Source organism: Brachycentrus maculatus, unplaced genomic scaffold (assembly GCF_059751285.1).
Source record: "Brachycentrus maculatus isolate JH-2025_06_01 unplaced genomic scaffold, ASM5975128v1 h1tg000517l, whole genome shotgun sequence".
Taxonomy (NCBI): domain Eukaryota; kingdom Metazoa; phylum Arthropoda; class Insecta; order Trichoptera; family Brachycentridae; genus Brachycentrus; species Brachycentrus maculatus.
The window spans coordinates 69,577-93,471 of NW_028281263.1; the positions used below are offsets into that span (position 1 = coordinate 69,577).

At 30.6% G+C, this 23,895-nt stretch overlaps 1 long non-coding RNA gene across 1 annotated transcript; it reads right to left on the minus strand.

Annotated features, from left to right (window-relative positions):
* Positions 1 to 586: 586 nt before the first annotated feature.
* On the minus strand, positions 587 to 22,759 carry LOC148301782 (uncharacterized). Its single transcript, XR_015838751.1, has 3 exons — positions 22,613 to 22,759; positions 20,886 to 20,968; positions 587 to 722 (listed from the first exon to the last, which is right to left on the minus strand). It is a non-coding gene; the product is annotated as an uncharacterized LOC148301782 (long non-coding RNA).
* Positions 22,760 to 23,895: the final 1,136 nt, after the last annotated feature.

Consider the following 23,895-nt stretch of genomic DNA (forward strand, 5'->3'; position numbering starts at 1 on the left):
AGTACGGCAATATTCCCGGATAGGTTAAAAAAGGTGTGTTGAGATGGTTTGGGCATATGAATCGAAAATGTGAAAATATAACAATATTAAGTATTAATTTTAAATCAAACACAGATTTTTTGAGTCAACTAAGTTGTATTTTACTAACAAAACACATAAAAAATAATGCCCTAACAAGGCGAAACAATTGTCTCAATATAATTTTTTATGTATTTTTGTTAATAAAATACAACTTAGTAGACTCAAAAAATCTGTGTTTGATTTAAAATTAATACATCAATTAAAATGGAATTCTACAAATTAAACGCCAAATCAATAAATATATAAAAATATATTAAATTTATGAGACGAATATGGAATATTTGAGCGTGACCAGGTTAGGAGTAGGCGAATAATCAGAGAAGATGCATGAATGTGGAAGAGGCTAAGAGGTGGCGTTCTATCCTATTTACTTACCCCCGCGGCGATGGGGCGTAATGGTTAGTAAATAAAAAATAAAAAAAAATTGTTGTTTTATTATATGAAATATTGTGACAGCAAACAACGGTACACTTTTTATACAACCTGTACATGATATTATATTCTCTGCTTCGTTTCATCTCGCCTTATTTGGAATTTGTTTGAGGTAAAATTATTACGAAGCTCTGCCTTTAAGCGATATTTGAGGACTGTAAATAGTATGGTATTTTGTAATCGCACTTGAAAGTTGAAGATGGTAATCTCTTCGTGAAATTAAATTATGAAAAAAGAAAAAGAGAAAAATGGCTATCGCCAATCACCGACATATGGTAAAAAAGAAACAAATATGGCCATAAAATTGGTGTGATGTAAATCTGACAAAAGAAACCAACAATTAACAATTAATTTATTACGTTTTTTTTGGTACAATCGGTAGCATTTGGATTTTGACGGGTTGTTGCCAAATAGAGTATAGCCTCGCACAACGAATTTTCTGTTCGTCCATTACGCGACTCATACAACGAACCTCATTTCGAACAATGGACTGCGTCGTAGTAAAGAGCTGGTAACTGGAGAGCTACAACAGCTTCTAGTCCAGCAACATGATAAAGCTCAAAGAGATGACTGCTCAAAGAGAGATCTGACAACGAGGAAAGCAACCAAACCAACCGATTCTAGTCAAATGGGGAGAGCTTTATGAGTTTACCAACACTCACTATCCAAACTCAGCTCACTCTGGTATTTCTTCTCTTTTTATTCTTCTTCTTTAATTTGATAACGTCCTCTTGCTGGATTTAGCCATTTCCGTATCCTTTTATTTTTTTCGGTCTGTTGCTGTATGCAGTCAGTTTCCACCTTCCACGGCGGCTATGTCATCGGACTATCTTTTTTGAGGTCTTCCAACGCCTCTTTTTATTCTACTCGTACCAAGATCTTTATCTCAAATTTTAGGGGTCCGTCTTGTGTGGTCCTGTTTTCAATATATCCATATTTTATTTACCACATTTTCATGACTTTTTAAAAAATGTATTGTTATAGGAAAACGCGTTTCACGTTACGAACTTGCTTCTAGAACGAATTAACTACGTTATGCGAGGCATCACTGTACTCCTTTCGACCAGTGGGGTCTATTCTTTATAACCACTATTAATTTTATTACTATGTTTAGTTACTATGTTTATATGGCGGTTTTCTATATATATTCCTGTTGGAAGTTTTACCTTATAACAAAATCTCAGTGCAAAAAAAAATATCAATATTTTAACAAAGCTGAAGAAGGAAGTCTGGATATTTACAGGGTTTAAAACCTGGCATAGGCTATGATCCACAGCATTTTCAAACAACGTACGGCGTTTGAAAATGATGCGCAATGCGGAAAATGATTCATACAATAAAAACAACAAAAAAACAATATTTTCCTACTGTGGAGAAAATCTTAAGCGCAATGCAACGTATATTAATTTTTGACCGACTTTGCGAGATTCTTAGAAATAATAATATATTACTTTTAATTTAAATTTTGCTAAGTAAATACTAGTATTTGTTAAAATCTATTCTAACACGTACTTTGATGCATTTCGCAACATTTTCAAATACGGTTTTTGAGAATGGAACGCATCTAAACACGTGTCATAATGGATTTTAAGAAATAGTGGTATTTACCAAGTAAATCATGTATTATTTTTTCACATCTCATAGATGAATAAGAATATGGAAGTCTGGGCTTTTATGGGGCTGACGACCGTCAGAGGCTGGTATAAGTGACCACTTTACACACATTTAACATTCACTAATTCTACCCATGATTGACAACCACACTACTCAAATTCTTGGAAGATCTGTACATATGATCCTATTTCGAAACATTGTAATTCAATCAGTGTAATTTTCAATAGAGACATCTATTGGTGAGATTAAGAAGCTTTTTTATTGATCGGAAACTCTTTGATTTGACTTCCATGTTCTTCCTCATTCATGTTGAGATGTCAATAAATAATTTGAAAAATAACTGCTATAATTGGAGATAATCCAGATTTGTGGACAAGTATTTGAACATATTCAAAATGTTGTAAGTAAATTATAAGAAAATGAAATGTTGTAACTTAAATTAAAAATGTGTAGATATTACCGCAAAGCGACTGCCGAATCAATTAATTAGATTAAGAAGGTAAAACTTTATAAATACTTTAAAAAAATAAACATATTCAACTTATGTGTAATGGCAGCCACTTAAAGCAACATCGCAGAAACTGGATTAACGGTTGGCTGCAGACTTGAGTGCCTCGGGATACTGATTTCTAGGTTCGATATCTCGCACTGTACAAGTACCCACCTAGTACTACTAACCAATATGCAATTATATTAATTTTCTCAATATGTTCACGCTCATATTATCCCATGTAGATATTATATATGTTTATCGAACATTAGTTCTTGCAGATATTCAAATAGATATATTTATCACTTGCGATATATCTGATTAGTATTTTGAAGGGATAAAATCCAAGGTCTTAATTGAAATACAGTGAGGCACGTACTTTTCAATTTTATTTGTAAAAAATATATATTTTTACCCATATTCGCACCCAATGGTGCATAGGGCACCGACCAAACTTTGATTCGACAGATAGTTGAGATATTAATATACATAAATTCAGAATACTAAAATTGTTTGGAGTGTTTTTTTCTGTGACTACCGCTGCTTTATTATTTTGTTGTATGTAATACGTTGATTCTCAGCAGAGGCAGGCAAAGAGAGAAGAACGCCGCACCAATCTGTATTTGCAAAGAATCTTCGCCTCTTTCACATTCATGCATCTCCCTCTACATGCCCATCGATTGTTCTGACCTGTCCACGCCCAAGAATTTGAAATGCTTTATCGTTCCAAATTTTTCTTGGATTTCTTCTATTTCTATTTCCAACTTAATTCGACTCAAAAACTTGATCTACAAACACACACACACACACATATATATATATATATATATATATATATATATATATATATATATATATATATATATATATATATATATATATATATATATATATATATATATATATATATATATATATATATATATATATATATATATATATATATATATATATATATATATATATATATATATATATATATATATATATATATATATATATATATATATATATATATATATACACTACGGAGGCGGACATAAGTGATTTAATATAAGTGATTTTTTTCACTCTAATATAAATTCAATATTACCCTGGACTGGTACCTAAAGCGGAGGGCTGATCACCTTTCCTTCATGTGTTAACGATCAAGATAACACTGCGCTTATATGATACTGTGCCCTATGCACCATTGGGGTGCGGGTAAGGGTTTGAAAAAAATATATATCCATAAGTATATATGTATATCTCCATACCCACCGATTTTCCGACTGTCCATATTCATAAATATAAATCAGGTTAAATAAACAGTTTTTATAGAATTGAAAGTTTTCACGTTAATTTATGAAAAAAATAAAATAAAGGACGTGGTATGGTACACTTTGTATTAGCATTCGTAAGCAGAATGTAACATAATTTACAAAATCCTTTGAATTCGCTGAGTTTTCTTATACGTTTGAACTTTCTCCCTATGAGTGAATTCGTGTACCTATCTCCCGTCTGGCACATCCATGTATGAGATTAGGGAGAATTTATACGTCTGCGAGTTTCTTTTCAATAATGCAGGTACTATGCGTTGATTCAATCGTGGTTTTACTGAAAAACAACTTTTAATTTATGTACTGGGTGCGTCATATTTTATGTCGGTATGTAAATATTGGCAACTATAGGCAACTAGAAACTGCTCAAAATTAAGTTAATTTTTATGTGTTTTTACAATAAAATACAAATTAGTGGACTCAAATGATCAGTGTTTGATTTTACAATAAATAATTAACTAACTAACTAACTAACCATCACGCCGCTTCCCCGCAGGGGTAGGCAGAGAGAATAGAGCGCCACACCACTCTACGTTCATGCATCTCCTCATATATACCCGCCGATTGTTACGACTCCTAACCTGACCACTTTCAAGTATTTGGCATACCTGATCGTGCCATGTTTTTCTCGGTCTTCCTCTGCTTCTTTTCCAGCTAACATTCGCCTCATAAATTTGTTTTACCGTTCTTTCCTCACTCATTCGTTCTACATGTCCAAACCATCTCAACACACCTTTCTTAATTTTATCGATAATGATTATCTCAGCTTTGCATTCCTTCCTTATTTCACTATTCGCACATCTATCATACATACAATTAATACATGAATTAAAATGGAGTTCTACAAATTAAAAGCCAAATCAATAAATGAAAATAAAGAGAGAAAGAACCCTGAGTGTATCTGATCAATAATAAGGTAGAGGAAAGGCAATTGAGATGGTATGGGTACATAGGGAGCAGAGAACCCGAAGGTATTATAATTCAGACGATAGCTATGGATCTTCCTCGAAAGATATCTAGAGGAAGACCAAAAAAATCATGGATGCTACAGAAAGAAAACATGATTTAAAGGTATGACCTGGTGACGTTGTATATGATAGAAGGACCTACAACCTGAGGACGAGAAGAACTGACCTCAACAGTCTGCAAAGACGATAAGTTGGGATGGAGCCAGGAAGTAAAAGAACGTTAAATAAAGATTAATATTTGCATGAAACTTTTAATTATCAAAAGCTTTTCAAGCTAAGAGAATCTAGTGCATGTTTAACTTCGGCTCAAAGCGCATGTTTGTGCTGAAACCTTTAGCGCATGTTGGTCTTCGGGTCGACCAAAAATCGCATGTGTTAAACATTTTGTGTAGGTTTAAGTGTGTAAATGGTGCTATGGTGGTAAAGGGTGGTATTGTTTGCATGCTGTAGTAGTGATTGTCCTGACGAAGAGACGGTTACGTCTCAAAACCGGTACACATAAATATCTCGGTGAGTGGTTATATACAACATAATATTATTAACATTTTTGTAAAAAAATAAATAAGTAAAAATGACCAACCACAAAGTAAATGCTTTAAATATTAATAATATTGAGAATAATAATAATTTATTTATTGACTTGGCGTTTAATTTGTAGAACTCCATTTTAATTTATGTATTAATTTTAAATCCAACACAGATTTTTTGAGTCTACTAAGTTGTATTTTATTAACAAAAAACACATAAAAAATTATATTGTGACAATTGTTTCGCCTTGTTAGGGCATTATCAAACGAATGTTCGTTTGATAATGCCCTAACAAGGCGAAACAATTGTCACAATATAATTTTTTATGTGTTTTTTGTTAATAAAATACAACTTAGTAGACTCAAAAAATCTGTGTTTGATTTAAAATTAATACATAAAATAATAATAATCTTTTCCCATTATTTGTATTGAAGCACTTTGCAGACAGCTTCTGACCTTGGCAAACTCTGGTTTCATGTTCAAAATATTTGATAATCGGTTTCAAATATTGGACATGTATTGGCACGCGTCGTATATGTTTGCCTTCCCTTATTTCGTTGATGGGTTTTCCACATGGTAGATAGGAGATAATCTAGATGAAAGAATTGAAAAGGTTTTTGTTGCATACATAATTTCGCCCGTATTTGATAACTTGCGAGGATTGCTTATCTTGCAAGTTTTGGGTACAAAATGGAATTCTGTTTTCAATGAGAGTGAAAAACGTGATATCTGTGTCGCCTACTTTCAAAATCCGCCAGATCCACTTTTATAAGATTTTAAAATAAATACTCTATCTGAATACCAATTGTGGTTAATGTTGTTTAAATATTTATATACTTGAAAACCCTGCTAAAAATACATAAAAACAGCTTTGTATTTCAAATTTCGCTATATTCATGGAACTTGCTTTCTGACCCATATCGGCCAACCAGAGAGCGGGGATAGGTCATTAATTAAGATGACGTCATTATCGGTTTGTGTCTCGTGTGTTTTTTTTAAATACTGAAAAAAAATCTAAAAAGAATTTTAAATTCTTTATTTCATAATATTTTATCTAAAGATAGACAAATCTTTTCAACATAAATGTTACTTGGAGAATTTTGATTTTTTTAGAAAATTGACTTACATGGCTCTGGCGGATTTTGAAAGAAGGCGACATATTTGTAAAGTTTGAAAATAAAAATGTAAAAAAGATTATGTTTTAAAATAACATTAGATTATTTTTTCTAAGATGGAGATAATAATTTCTCTGCAAAGGTAGGCAAAGAAGATGAAACGCCACACTATTCTGTCCCGACACATACACTCCTAGCTTCCTTTCCATGCATACATCTAGTCATATATGCCTTCCGATTGCCTAGACTTTTGACATCACTAGATTTAAGGTTCCAATTGATCTGGTCGTGCCAAGTCTTTTTTGACCGTCCACGTTCTGTTCTCCCGCTCACATACTTTGCTATTTGCCAAATACTTTCTATGTCATTCTCTCATTATACAGTTGCTCCACGTGTCCATATCCCTTCAAATAATATTTTCAATTATCCTTATGCATAAATTTATTATTTATTAATCTAGTATTAGCTTTATGGGATAAAATGATGAATTTAATATAAAAATAATAAACTTGCAAATGCCCTTTTATTATTTAATTAAAGTAACACGACTAGTTTCAAGTAATACAGATGTTTTCAGCAATAGGTGGAAATTAAAGCTGAATTAACAATTAAAATATAAGGCTCATATTATCACCTGTCGATGAGAACATCTCTAGTTCTCGAACTAGTTGTACTCACATTAATAAACTATAAAGCAGTTTTTTTTTACTATTCAGTATTTTTAAAATTTTATACTTGCTTCATGTCTTTTAACATCTGAGTATTAGTTATTAATGTCAAGAGGTGAAATTTTCAAACCCAAAGAATCTCACATTAATATAACCTCAAAATAAAAAGTAGAAAAATAATTGACATTCAAAATAAAGTGAAGTATATTTAAAATAAAGTCAAGTATGTTTTTAAATAACACTCTACTTATCATTCATCGTTCACTTTGTGTAATACCACAAAATTTACGATGAATGATAAAGAAAGTGTTATATTACCAAACCACAAACATAAAGCTTTTAATAAACAAAATAATTTTTTAAATGGTTATAAAGTAAGTTTTTAAAACAAATATAACCTTAAATTTAAATCACTCTTTTTTTTGCTTTTTAAAACAAAGTAAATATTTAAACTTAGCAATGCTCTGTAAATATTATATCATAACAAAAATAAGTGCAAAACATAACAGTGTATTTTTTATATTATTTATTGTAACTGCAGACAGTTGGTAGAATTCCATATTAAATTGTTGGGTAATATATCCAAAATAAAACAATATATTTGTTGGATTGAATTCTACATATATTTATGTATATCTTAATACTTGACGCGTTTCGTCTTCTTAGGACAATATCAAACACTCAAATTGTTTTGTTTTGAGTGTTTGATAATGTCTTCAGAAGACGAAACGCGTCACGTATTAAGATATACATAAATGTAGAATTCAATGTAAATAAATGTAGAATTCAATACAACAAAAAACATGTTTTATTTTGGACATATTACCCAACAATTTTATTTTTCATATATGTAAAAATAATTAAATAGTAATAACAGTTTTAAAATCAATTTTAAAATGTTCTCTCTCTTTAAAAAAATAATAAAAAATGATTTACTAGAAATGGCTATTATCTTTCCATGTCTCGTCGTGACAGACCAAAAATGTAAGCATTCTTACAGCCATCATCTGACCAATAGCATAATCGCTCGTATCCATTCCATCACTAAGGTCAAATTGTTTACAAACTTTCATTAGAAACATTGTGGGTAATGATATGTTAGTGTGGTTTAGGAGAGAGTAAATTACACGTTTGGGCACGAAACGTTCAAAGGTTCGGCAATTTGGCGAATTTCGCAGATCTTTAAAGTTTATTCGCCATGAGCTTTATTGGGTCAAGCGTTACGTTAACCTTCCTTCTTAAGAGGTAACTCGCGAATATGTGATTCAGTATGCGCAAATATCAGATTCAGCTGCGCAAAGATCCATACGTGGCACGACGCAATTTTTTTTATTAGAAAAGGGAAAAAAATGTATTTTTTTTTTTAACAGACAAAAAAAAAGCCATTTGAGATCTACCCAAGCTTCTTTCCCTAACCGTCAGAATATTTTGAATTTCGTTTAAGAAGATAGTGTTTTAGTATTAATCAGTCTTGACAAAGAAGCGGTTAGCTTCAAAACCGGTAGACATTATAATTAATTTATAATAAAATATTTTTAGTGGTTTTGAAACAAAGTTACATTTTAATTATAAATTTCCTTTCAATTACTCTTTTCTTTTTTAAACCATACATTTATTTCAAAAACAGACTTATTTTTTTACAAAAAACGTATTTATTGTAATTGGAGACAGTTGGTAGATTTTCATATTGAATTGTTGGGTTAAATATTCAAAATTAAACACGGTTATTGTATTGAATTCTACTTTTATTTACATATGAATGATAATATGTGACGCGTTTCGTCTTATTAAGAAATTGTCAAACACGTGTTTAATACTGTCTTATTAAGACGAAACGCGTCACATTTTATCATATATATACATGTAATTAAAAGTAGAATTCAATCCAATAACCATGTTTAATTTTGGATATATTACCCAACAACAAAGGTTTTTAAGCCAAATATTTGATTAGGTTCAATATTACCTGGGTTTAAAGAAAATTAAGTAGCGGACTATCGAATATCCCTCTTTAAGGGGAAACTCGCAAACTTTTAAATCAGAACGCAAACGGCAGCGCTAGAGGTCGGACGAGCTCTGACGCAATTTTTAAAAGAAAATATATTTAAATAAATAGAACCAGAAAATTGAAGCAGAGAAAGATCGAAAAAAACTTGTCATGCCAAATTTGGTATTTCAAATACCTGGTCGGGTTACGTCGGAATAATCGAAGGGTATGTACGGTATATTTTGTCCGCCTCCATAGTGTAATGGTCAGCACGCTCGGCTACCGTTCTGGAGGTCCCGGGTTCGATTCCCAAGGGGGCTAAAATAAATATAAGTGATTTTTTCACTGTAATATTTATTTAATATTACCCTGTACTGGTACCTGAAGCGGAGGGCTGATCACCTTTCCTTCATGTGTAAACGATCAAGATAACACTGCGTTTATATGACGCAGTGCCCTATGCACCATTGGGTGTGGATAAGGGTTTTATTATTATTATTATTATGTATGATATGAGGAAATTCATGCATGTGAGAGGTGAAGATTGTTTTGCAATGACATGTGGCGTTTTATGGTTTCTGGCTACCCCTGCAGGATGTGGCGTGATGGTTAGTTAATTAAAGAAAATTCAAAGACATAATGTAAGTAAGCTCGCTGATTGTCAAAATATATCCTTTGTTTTTGTCTAAACAAAGAATTGCAACATAAGCGGTTAATAAATAATACATATCGCCCACTCTTTTCAAGAACGTCATAAATCAGAAATCGTAAATTTTCAGTTGTGCGTGTTTTTGAAATGCCCAGAAAATGTACTGTATCCCAGCAAAATCGGCATATTTTAAACTTAATATTTACCCGCTACAGGGCAGAAAGTGTTGGTTTTGCATTTTGAAGAAAAGGTATTGTTTAATTAATTTTTTTAAATATACTCAATATTTTTCAAATGGAGAAAAAACCTTTAGGTTTTACCTTAAAAGATATGTTGCACAGAAAATAGTTTAATAAGTGGCTTGATATTTATTTTTAAAACATTGTATTATATTTTTAAACTTTAAAAACGTTCTCCTGAAAAATCAAGTTTTTTGATTTATGACGTTCTTGAAAGGAGTGAGTGATATGTCGAAACAGAGGATCATCAGCTATTAAGAAACGAAAACATTGTTTTATTGTTGGCTTCAGGCAGGACAAACTTAGCCTAAGACATTTATTTTAATTACCACCCATTTGTGAACAATGTTTTCCCGATAATTTACCGTCCGCTCAAATCTAATTTATGTTTATATATGAGGCAAAAAATTGAGTCACGTTTGGGGCATGGCGAAAAGTAATACGACAAAGAATAGATCGCGGAATATTTAACGAATGGCTTTTAGTCACAACATATAATATGTCATGGTAATATTTTGATTGTCTAGGTTTGGACACACTCAAAATATTGCGAAAAAAAAACTGCTTAAATGATTAGGGAATAATCTTATATACTTTACATATAAAGTATTTTTTGCTGTAGGTAAAACACCCGAAATTGAGTGATATATGTACAAAAAAATTTATGAAAATTTTATAACCCTTAATTACTTAATTATCTTTATAACATTTATATTTTTGAAATAAACAGTACATGTATATATATATATATATATATATATATATATATATATATATATATATATATATATATATATATATATATATATATATATATATATATATATATATATACATATATATATATATATATATATATATATATATATATATATATATATATATATATATATATATATATATATATATATATATATATATATATATATATATATATATATATATATATATATATATATATATATATATATATATATATATATATATATATTTATATATATATATATATATATATATATATATATATATATATATATATATATATATATATATATATTTATATATATATATATATATATATATATATATATATATATACAGTATCTACTCAATGAATTAGGGCCACGCAGAATTTCACGCAATTTCTCAATTCAAACAGGAATAACTCAGAGAAAACCTTAAATAAAACAACATTGAATTTTATTTACACATGAACACTTTATTACGCTTAAATTATGCATATATTTTCATATGAATATAGTTAGTATTTAGTATTTCCACCTTTGGCAGAAATAACTGCCTCAATTCTTTTTGGCATACTTAAAATGCACTGTTTTATTATGTTTTTTATTTCTTCGTCTTCTGACCAATTTTTTTGAATATTTTTTTTTTGACAGTCTACTGTCGGATTTGGAAATGAGTAAACCTTATTTTTTAACATGCTCCATACGTTTTCTATAGGATTAAGGTCCGGAGAATTTCCAGGCCAGGGGAGCAAAGGCAGATTTTTGTTAGACAAAATTTTTATTATTGATTTAGCCCGGTGGCAAGGTGCCCCATCCTGCATGAAGGTGTATGGACCTTCTGTTGGGTCGAGTGTATGGTAGAAGGGCAATAAAATTCGTTCGAGGACCTGCTTATAGGAATTTTGGTTCATTGTTCCTTCCACGAAAAACAACGGCCCAAGTAAATTGTTAATAATACATGACCATATCATTGTTGCAGGGGGGTGTTTGATAACTTTTACCACACAGGCCTCATTGTAACGTTCCATTGGTGCTCTCCTGACGAATCGACGGCTCTCTGTCACGGCTTCTAACCGGCACTCATCACTAAAGATGACCTGAAAAATAATGAAAATTTAAGTTTAATTCAAATATATAAGTTTATTTACTAAAATGATATGTTGAAAATTCAATTTAAATAAATACCTTTTTCCAATCATCTACCGAGTAATTTCGATGTAGCCTGGCCCATTTTAATCGATCCGCTTTCATTCGTGGTGTCAATTTTGGTACTTTTACAGGGCGCCTGCATTTCAGATTTACTTCGTAAAGACGTCGCCTCAGTGTTGATACCGATATATTTATACCCTCTTCTTCCAATTTTATTTTTAATGTTTTAACTGATGCACTACGGTTTTTTAACGCACTTTGAACGATTTTTCGATCAGTCCTCGGTGTTGATTTTCTAATCCTACGACAGTTCTTTCGCCGATTGCTGGAGGCGGGTGACTGATTTTTTATTGATTTTGAAATTCTGTCCACTGTTTGATGAGAAACGTTTTCTTTTTTTGAAATTTCTCTATTAGATAGTATTCCTAATTTCAGTAGCACTATAACACTAGACTTTTTTTCCTCAGAAATGTCTTTACTTTTTCCCATTTTGTCTTTTTCAAAAAAAACACTTGTGTTTACAAAAAAAAATTATACTTTATGAACTAAAATTAAAAATTAAGTTTTTTTCACAAGACACGATAACTATATAACCTCTCTGAACAAAACAATAACCAGAACTCAAGAAACTTCACTAATAAATAAGATAGGACTAATTTTTGAACTTTCAACTATCTGTCTACCTGTGCTAATTAGGGACCTTTCTCAGAAAAAGGGTTTTAAATTTTGTAAAGGCTTAAATAATCCAGGTATATTTTACATATTATTGAAGGTAATATACATGATATTAGATGTCGATAGAAAACTTAAAGTATTTATGTAAAATAAATATAATAATCCAAAAGATTTCAGAGTATTCAAAAAAATAATGGGTGGCCCTAATTCATTGAGTAGATACTGTATATATATATATATATATATATATATATATATATTTATATATATATATATCGTAGTCATACAGGAGAAAGTGACCAAGTGCATTGTTTTACAAAAACGTGATCATTGACTATTTGATATCTTACTAGCTTAATATTGCCCTGAAAACATCCCAAAGGATTTTTAACTTGGAAGTATAATATTATTGACTAGTTGAAAATGACTAACTGCATTGGTGTTTATTTTCTTGCCAAGCAATAGTGACTTAAATGGCCCTCCTGAAATCAATATACTATACATCCATGTTAAAAATCCTTTGGGATTTTTTTCATGGCAATATTAAGCTAGTAAAATATCAAATAGTCAATGATCACGTTTCGGCCAAAAATGCACTTGGTTACTTTCTCCTGTATGACTACGATATCTTCATTTCGTGAGTTGTAATATTTTTAATATTCTATGATTCTTGGTATTAAATCCAAGAGAGTAAATTAATATTAAATATTATAAAAGTTGCAAGGATGAAACCGTTTACTTCGAAACCGGCCGACATTATAATTAAGTTATACAAATATAAATAGTTAACGTATGTTCAATTTATGAGTTGTAAAATGTGAATAACGATTAAATCTTACAAGTTGCGTGTTGTTTTAAACACCGTTTTAAGTGTGGATAAATAAAATAAGGCAACAGTAGAAGTTCACACATAATAAAATGATAATTAGTCGACAAGGCGAGAAGGAAAAAAAGTAACACCGGATTGCGAAACTGGAACATACAGGTTTGGTTACATTTCAGCCGGCAAAAAATAGATGCAAACTTCCGGCTAGGATTTGAGTCGGGCCGTCATGAGAACAATATGGTTGTCTATTTTTCGACTTCCTGTCGCAGTTTTGGAAGCTTGGACGGTCTCGTCGGTATGCGGGTTTTCCGGAAATTACTATATTAAAACGTTTGTCTTTGTAATATTCAACCGGCCGTCTGTGACTGTTATATTTAGGGAGGATGTTCGGGCATTAAAAGTTTTTTTTTTCACAGATAAAGTAGTGATATCCACATTTATGAAACTAGAAAGAATAAAATAATAAGATTTATACGTAAGAAAAAATATATTTGCTAAATCTTTGATATATAAATGGTTAAAAATGTATGGTGAGATGCCTGAAATACAATGTATGGAAAGAAAGCTAAATGAATTTTAAATTCAATTCAAATGTTTAAATATCAAACTGGTGTAGAATAGAAATAAAATTTAAAGATATAATACAACAACAAAAATTACTATAAATAACTATCATTGACTGAAGTATATAGTGGGTGAAAATATATGTAATTTTCACTTTCATATATATTCAATATTACCCTGGACTGTTACAAGAAGCGCTGCATTGACCACCTTTCCTTCATTCAACTGACGATACAAATGACACTGTGCCAATACATTGCAGTGCCCTATGCACCATTGAGTGTGGGTAAGGGTTTGAAGAGGGAAGTAAAACGTATAAAATTATACTAAAAAATGAGAACGCGGGCAATCATCGGGATAATCGGCGGGCATGTATGAGGAGGCGCACGAATGTGTATGAGGTAAAGTGTGTTTGCAAGGACAGAGTGGTGAAGCGATATATTATCTCTGCCTAAACCTTCGGGAGGTGACGTGAAGGTTAGTTAGTAAGGGGCATAGAGACCCAGAGAGAAAGACATTACGATGGGTGACATCGCTGAATATGTAAGTCATATTTTGATTATTGAATCAATTATGTACGTTGAGAAATTGAAAAAAAAGGTACCGGATTAATTCGTATTTTGCCAGCGGTTTCCAACCTTGGTTCTGAGAATCGACTTTTTTACCGGACCTCCCTATTTTTAAATTTTTAAAAAGTTTTAATGATATAGGCACGTTTAGATCAATCGTAATAAAAAACCACGAAATTTAAGGTGTATTCAAATACTTTCTAACAAATCTGGGTATTCTCAACTTAGGTTCTCTTAATTAATTTTTACTTTTTTTTACATTTTACATGAGTTTTCGAATTAATTTTTTTAAAAATATTCTTTCACATTTTTTTAAGTATAACGTTAAGTCGGTCGCAAACTAAATAAATAAAATTTCATATCATAACTGTTAAGAATTATTTTTTTTTGGAGGAAAAATAATTTTTATTTTTGAAAAAAATGGCGCCTTCCTTTGGAAGCGCCTCCCAGGTTGAGGCCCACTGTGTTACGCAATTCGTTACTGGAGAAAAAACAGTTCTTGATTAATATGTAAAAATTTTGATATGACACTTTTTAAAATTTTAAAATTAACATACCGATAAGTAGCGAGCGTTAATGCACAGTTATCATTTCAATTAGTAGATATTTTTGAATGATGAGATGATGAATGATATTTGGGATGAAACAATGTTTGGAAGTCAAGCATGGAGTTGGTAAAAGAAGGATTAAAGTAGTCTGACATCATAGAGTCATAACACAACATTAATTTTACCGACGAAAATATGATAAATATTTATAATGTAAGAAAATGAGCTTTTAATGTTTAAATTTTGTTTAGTGCTTATGTTAAATCGACTAAAGCTTGCCCGTGATACTGGGCGATATATTCAGATTTGGTACTAAATTACAAAATCTTAATATCATCGCTCTTTTGGCGTAAATTTCATAGGAGAGATTTTTTGTACTTGCAGTTTTTATCGTTAATTTTAAAGAAAATATGAATCATTACCAATTTTACGGGTAGTAAGTGAATTGAAAAAGCCCAAATGAGAAAATTCTAGAAAAAATGGAGTAGAAAGGCCTACATCCAGCAGTGGAGAGACGACTGAAAGAGAAGAAGAAAAAGGAGATTTTAAAAGAAAGTATTATGTATCGTTTAATGTATCTCCTTGAGAGATCTCTCAAAGCCAGAAGACGTCGCGACGTCTACAAACGTCATTCTAAAATAGTAACATCATAATGATGCTTTCTGAACGATGAAACTTACGTTTTCAGACGTTTTAGTGTGATTGAGATGTAGTGTAAAGTTGGATATTTCCAGTCCTCACAAATATTGTCTATACTATCACACTGTGCTTTTATGGGAAATGTAAAAAGTCTGGAAAAGTGCACTAACAAAGGGATAGAAGAACTCTCTTATTAGTTATTTTTATTATCGTTATTTATTGTTTAAATAAGAGTATGTTTTTACGTATAGAATTGAACATAGAGTACTCAGAAAAAAACTGTATACATTTTTATATAACGGCCGAGTAAAATTAATTTTCTGAAACAAACTTCACAGTTACTAATGTCACTCACAACTTTTGACGACGTATTATATAAAAAAAAGTTAATTTTCAGTTGTGCATGTTTTCAAAATGCCCAGAAAATGTACTATATCCCAGCAAAAGTGGCATATTAATAACTTAATATTTATCCGCTACAGGGCAGAAAGTGCTGTTTTTGCATTTTGAAGAAAAGGTATTGTTTAATTATTTTTTTAAATAACCAAAATATTTTTCAAATGGAGCCAAAACCTTCAGGTTTTACCTTAAAAGATTTGTTGCACAGTAAGAAGTTCAAAAAGTGGCTTGATATTTATTTTCAATACATTTCATTATATCCTTTAACTTTAAAAACGATCTCCTGAATAATCAAGTTTTTTGATATATGACGTTGTTGAAAGGAGTGAGCGATGTGTTAACGAACTAACTAAGGAACTAACTACCCATCACGCCGCTTCTCTGCAGGGATAAGCAGAGAGGATAGAACGCCACACTAGTCATACATGCCCTACGATTACGTAGACTTTTAATTTTAAATCCACTAAATTTTAGGTTCTGAATGATCTGGTCTTGCCAATTCTTTTTTGGCCATCTGTTATCTCTTCTACAATTGCCAAATATACTTATTTAGACATTCTATCGTTATCCATTCACTCCATATGTCTATACGATCGCAAAGAACTTAATCTTTTCAATTATTCCTTGTTGAGCTTCACGTTCTTTTCTAATATTTCATTTTTAACTCTATCATAACACAATTTTCCACATTTTTGTCTGAAGGATCTTATAATCTTAAATGCCCTTTATTTTAAACATAATATTTAAAATATAACAAAAATATTTGTAGAAGGCCACTTTTTAAAAGTGGTCTTATATTGTATAAATATTTCACTATTATACTGAGAATCTGTTGGCAATTTACACGGTCTTAAAGTGGTTTTGCCATGTGTTTCACATTTTCTGGATAACTTGAAACATCCGTTATAAATATATTTTTAATATACTAAGCGGCAATTAAAATATTTTTTATTACATTTCAGCCGGTGGACATCTTTATGTTATAAAAAGTAGTATAAATAGAAGTGGTATTTGTTTTATTGAATTTCTGTCATATCTGATTTATTTAGACCACAAATTTAAACATATAAAAACTTACTCTTCTTTAAAAAATTCTCAATATTATTAATATTTAAAGCATAAACATTGTAGTTAGTTATTTTTACTGATTTATTTTTTTACAAAAATGTTAATAATATCAGTATATAACCATTCACCGAGATTTTTATGTCTACCGGTTTCGAGACGTACCCGTCTCTTCGTCAGGATAACTACTACTACAGCATGCAAACAATACCACCCTTCACCACCAAGTGTGTAAATAGTGCTATGGTGGTGAAGGGTAGTATTGTTTGCATGCTGTGGTAGTGATTGTCCTGACGAAGAGGCGGGTACGTTTCGAAACCGGTAGACATAAAAATCTCGGTGAGTGATAATATTTATAATATTAACTAATATTATTATCATTTTTGTAAAAAAATAAAAAAGTAATTATTATTTATTTAACTGACTAACGAACTACCTAACCATCGCGTTGCTTCTCCGCAGAGGTGGTCATAGAGAATAGAATGCCACACCAAGCTGTCTATGCAAGTATTCAGGGGGAGGTGACATGACACGCACAGAAGAAAAATTGTGAACATATTTGTTGGCTTACTAAATAACTTACTAACTAACTATCACGCCGCTTTCCGCAGGGGTAGGCAGAGAGAATAGAACGCAACACCGATCTGTCTTTGCAAACAATCTTTGCCTCTTGCACATTCAAGCATAATCTCATAAATACCCGCCTATTATTCCGACTTATGACCTGACCACTTTCAAGTATTTGAAATTATTGATAAATCAAGTTTTTTTTCGGTCTTCCTCTACTTCTCTAACAATTTAAATTTGCCTCAAAAAATTGTTTGCACGATTTTTTCCTCACTCATTCGTTCCACATGTCCAATCCATCTCCACACATTTTTCTTAATTTTATCGATAATGCTTATCTCGGCTTTCCATACCTTTCGAATTTCACTATTCAATAAACTTCAATACATCGTTTTGCCGGTCATTCATCAGAGAGATTGCTATTGGGTATTCTTCTGCTTCTATTACCAACCATATTCGCCTCATAAATTCATAGTAAAAAATATTTATTACCTGGACTGTATTCACAGAAAATTAAATGAATATTAATTTGAATAAGGGTGATATTTAAAAAAAGGACTTTTATAAAATTATAATACGATGATGTTAAATTTTTAATTATGAAGAGTTTTACTTTTTGTATTTTATAATTAAATATTTTTTTTTCCACTTATTGAGTTTTTAAAATAATAATAAAACTTCTAATTTTGAATGAGATATTATAAAGTTTAAAATAAATTTCACAAATTGTATTTTATATTATTTTTTGACATCTCATCAAAGATGAAGAAGAATATGGAAGTCTGGGCATTTACGGGGCTTACGACCGTCATAGGCTGGTTTAAGTGATCACTTTACACACGTGTAACATTCACCAATTCTACCCATTATCGACAACCACACTACTCAAATTCTTGGAAGTTCTATATATATGAACCAATTTAGAAACTTTGTTCTTGAATCACTAGAACTTCACTAGAGACATCTATTGGTGAGATGTAAAGAAGCTTTTTTACTGAGCAGAAACTCTTATATTCATCTTTGATGAGATGTCAAAAAATAATATGAAAATAACTCCTGTAATTGGAGATAATCCAGATTTTGTGAACAAGTATTTGGACACACTCAAAATGTTGGAATTGTATTTTACATAAAGAAAATTTGACTCATCCTAGCTAGCAGGAACCCAATAATATACAATCTTTGAGTGATATATATATATATATATATATATATATATATATATATATATATATATATATATATATATATATATATATATATATATATATATATATATATATATATATATATATATATATATATATATATATATATATATATATATATATATATATATATATATATATATATATATATATATAAATATATATATATATATATATATATATATATATATATATATATATATATATATATATATATATATATATATATATATATATATATATATATATATATATATATATATACATATATATATATATATATATATGTATATATATATATATATATATATATATATATATATATATATATATATATATATATATATATATATATATATATATATATATATATATATATATATTCTAATTTGAACAGAATCAATTTCATGATTGAAAATCAAAATTTATAACTAATTAATATTATTTAACTGACTTGAAATTGGCAAAAGCAATATATTATATATGCAACGCCATTATTTATAAAAAAAAGTCTACACCTACTGAGGTTTAAATAATAATAATACTGGTAAATAAAAATATCCGCCTTAATAGTGTAGTGGTCAGTACGCCAGGTTACGATACTGGAAGTCACGGGTTCGAGTCCCGAGAGGATCAAAATAAATGTCAGTGATTTTTTAGTTTTATATTTATTTAATATGACCCTGGACTGGTACCTGAAGCGGAAGCCTGATCACCTTTTATTATTGTATTTAACGAACAAGATAACACTGCTTCTATACGATGCAGTGCCCTATGCACCATTGGGTACATACAAGGATTAGAAAAGAAGAGAAATTTACACATTAAGTTCACTTAAAATACTGTAATAATTTTAAAATTGATATTCACACTTCTAGGGCACTTAATATATGGTATTTGGTCTTAACAAAACGCCACTTTGATCTTAAAAAAATCACGCACAAAATGGGTTTGAAATCTTTGCAAAATATTCGTGAAATTCGCGATCGTTACAGAAATCGGGACACTCCACGCGCAGCGTCCCGCGCGAAAGCTTCGGGGCGACTGATGTGATAAAGCCTAGATCGGCAGTAATTCGGCTGTCGACAGGTGTGCGCTTGAATGTGGAACGCCCGAAGGGATTTTCCCGCCGTTTTCACTTGCCACCCTCTGGCGGTCGGGGGCGGTACTAAAGTTGAGAGTTTTGACAAGACTTATCATATGATAATATTTTCTAAGGTTGTTTAATTTCTTAAAGAAATTTAATTTTTAACTTATTATAGAAATTCAATTTAATATTTTCCAATTGTATATTTATATAGTAGAAAACATTGATTTTCTTGCATTATACATAAATGATTAGTCTCATGGCCATATTTTATTGTTATGGCTATTTTTGTAAAATAAATTAATAAATAAACATAAAAGGTAATAATTTGTATAAGCGATGTACATACGATTCCCACAGATTTCAAATAAATATAAAATATTTGTACATTTAAAATAATAGATTTAAAAAAAAAAACTGAAAATTCGTTTTTTTTTGTTTTATCTTAATTCATCAATTAAATCCAATGTATTTTTTTTTAAATGGATACAATTCTTTCATAAATTGATTCAGCAGTCACAGTATGGTGATACATATCCATTTTAAAATAAAATATTACTTGGTAAACACCATAATTATAATTTCAATAATTTTTAAAGAGATTTTAATAAACAGTGGACTTCAACAAGTAAATTTATTAATACATTATTTGTTTGAGTACAATAAAAGCGATAATTTTTTTTTATTACGCGCCTTTAGTAAAACTCAGGGTACCGGACAGTAACACGAATGTATCGAAAAAAACAGACTTACCCATTCTGGTGTACGAAAAATGAATGTATTTTACATCTTTCACGGTTTGTTTGGTTTATATAGTACTATACTGTATAAGTTACCTGTAACAAAGGAAAAACCAACAATTATTTACTATATTTCCAATACAATATAAACACACAAAATAAACAATCATTCACTGTATTTCAATGACGAAATATACAATTATGTACCGTAATTTTTAAAAAATATACAAAAAAGTAATTAAACACGAAATAACTAAACGATATTTTCAGATAGGGTACTAATAACCTAATATCATTTTATTTTATTAAAATTAAACACTTGAATAATCCACTTAATCGAGTTTTATTTGTATTTACGACTAGTTTGAAAACGACAATTGTTTTCATCTTCTGGTACAAATTAAAACTAACGAATAAAAATATATTTAGGTGTATATATTTAGGTTAATAAATATAGGTAGGGGGGTTAAGGAACAACATTTTTTGTAAAAGGAAACATTGATAATAATGGTGACGTATTTTGAAACAATATATTATTGATTATTGTTTTATCTTAATTTAAATTTTTATGTATTTCTAAATTTTCTAAATTATTTATGACTTGACCTTTATTTGTAACAGAGTGTAATAATTTAAGTCATTCCACAAAGTTAATGCCGAATCAATAACTAATATCATTTCTCTACTGGCGTGAATTTCACAGAAGAGTTTTTTGGTATTAGCAATTTTACCGTTAATTTTATACAAAATATGAACCGAGCAAATGAGAGCGTTCTAATGTTTTATGGTAGAACAGTTTTGTCATTATTTGGCGATAAAGATTAGGACCGCAAAATGATTGTTAAATTGATAATTAAAAAAAATTTCATTCACTAGTCGCTTTATGCTTGAGTTCACGGCATGTTTTATAAAAAAAAGTAAAATGAATTAGTAAAATGAATTAGTACCCTTATGTATGGAAGCGAAGCATGGGGTTGGCAAAAGAAGGATGAAAGCAGACTGAATGCACTCGAAATGCGATCCCTCAGACGAATGTGTGGTAATACGATGTTTGATAGATGTTCGAATGATGAAATAAGGAAAGAATGTAAGGCTGAGATAAGCATTATCGATCAAATTAAGAAAGGTGTATTGAGATGGTTTGGACATGTGGAACGTATGAGTGAAGAAAGAACGGTTAAACAAATTTATGAGGCAAATGTATTTGGCAAAGAAGCAGAGGATGACCGAGGAAAACTTGGCACAATCAGGTATGTCAAATACTTGAAAGCGGCCGGGTCAGGAGTCGTAATAATCGTCGGGTATGTATGAGGAGATGCATGAATGTAGAATAGGGAAAGAATGTTTGCAAATTCAGAGTGGTGTGGCGTTCGATTCCCTCCGCCTACCCCTGCGGGGAAGCGGCGTGATGGTTAGTTAGTTAGTTAGTTAGGAACCCAAATTAACAAACAAGGAACTGAACACACTCAAAATATTGTTTAGTAAATACTATAATCGTTATAAACTACATTATCATCCTATCTATCAAATTAACGTCCAATCTATACTATAATGTATTACATTATGTATTATAGTATAGATTGGACGAATAGCGATGCGGACGAATTTCGAAATTCCACTCTTATTATTTTCGGACCAGTTATACGATAAGCCAGTCTGACTTATCAATTATTAAGTTTTTTTCTCCTGTATGCACACATAACGTGTTACCCGTGTAAACTATTTTGTTCCTTTACCAACCGCGTCTGTCAGCCGATTCTTAGAAAGATTCGTTCCGGCGATTCGTTCGTCGGACAATGAGCGAACCGATCTCCAGTTTGAATGGATATCAGTTGAAATTAAATTCTTCATCGATATGTTTGTATACTGATAGGACGAGAAGATGAGCGCCTTCCGCTGTATCGGGTTCAGTGACAGTCCAAAATGTTTTTAGATTATTTTTTATAGAGAAGAATGGATTTGAAATGCTCTATGTAAGTACCTGCAACTTATTTATTTATAAGCAAGGCGTAGGTAGGTACTTACATGGATTTTTTTGATATTTTCTTTTCAATTTTAACCCGATGGTTGCCAGAGACGAGATATCTCGGCAAATGGCGGAGTGCCCGTATGGCCAGAGACGAGATATCTCGTCAGTACTTTTGATGACGTATTACTCCGCAGTTTTAACTCATATTGACAATCTGTCAAAAACGGAACATACATTGCCATCAGTTGAAGTTATCACAAAATATTTTATAAAGTTTTTAAATACTTTTAAGTGATTTATCGGTATCACTTTCAGCTGACAGTTGACAGATGTCATTAGGGCTACCACTCAAACCACTTGAAATATTGATTATTTTAATCGATTGTTTTGAACGCCAGGGGTTTTTATTTTGCTCAATTTTTTTGTGTTTATCTTATTATTTTAAAATATTCCATTGATAAATAATAGTTGTGTGTTAATATTAAATTTAATAAAAACTTTCGTGTGCGACTTAGTGTGACAACCCTGAAAATTTGAAACTGGTTTAACTTCAAGAATAAAACTCCAACAATCGATGCGGGATATAATATTTGGTAAGTAAATTATAATTCAATAAAAACAAAAAAAAAAAAATACTTGGCCTGTTGAGCACTGCGGCGTAATTTATTTGCGGCTATGAAAAGGTTAAGGAAGAAACGATTTAATATGTTTTATGTTAGTACCTACACCTTAATAATTTTTTAAGTTGACGTAGGTATTTAAATATGTAGAACGTTTAAAATATGTTAGTATTAACTATTAGGAAGATAAGATTGGAAATGTCCTATTTCAGTACGACTCCGCCTCTGTAGTGTAATGGTCAGCTCGCTCAGCTACCGTACTGGAGGTTCCGGGTTTGATCCCCGGGGGGTCCAATAAATATAAGGAATTTTTTCAATCTAATGTTTATTCAATATTACCCTGGACTGGTACCTAAAGCGGAGGGCTGATCACTTTCCCTTCATGTGTTAACGATCGAGATAACATTGCATTTATATTATGCAGTGCCCTATGC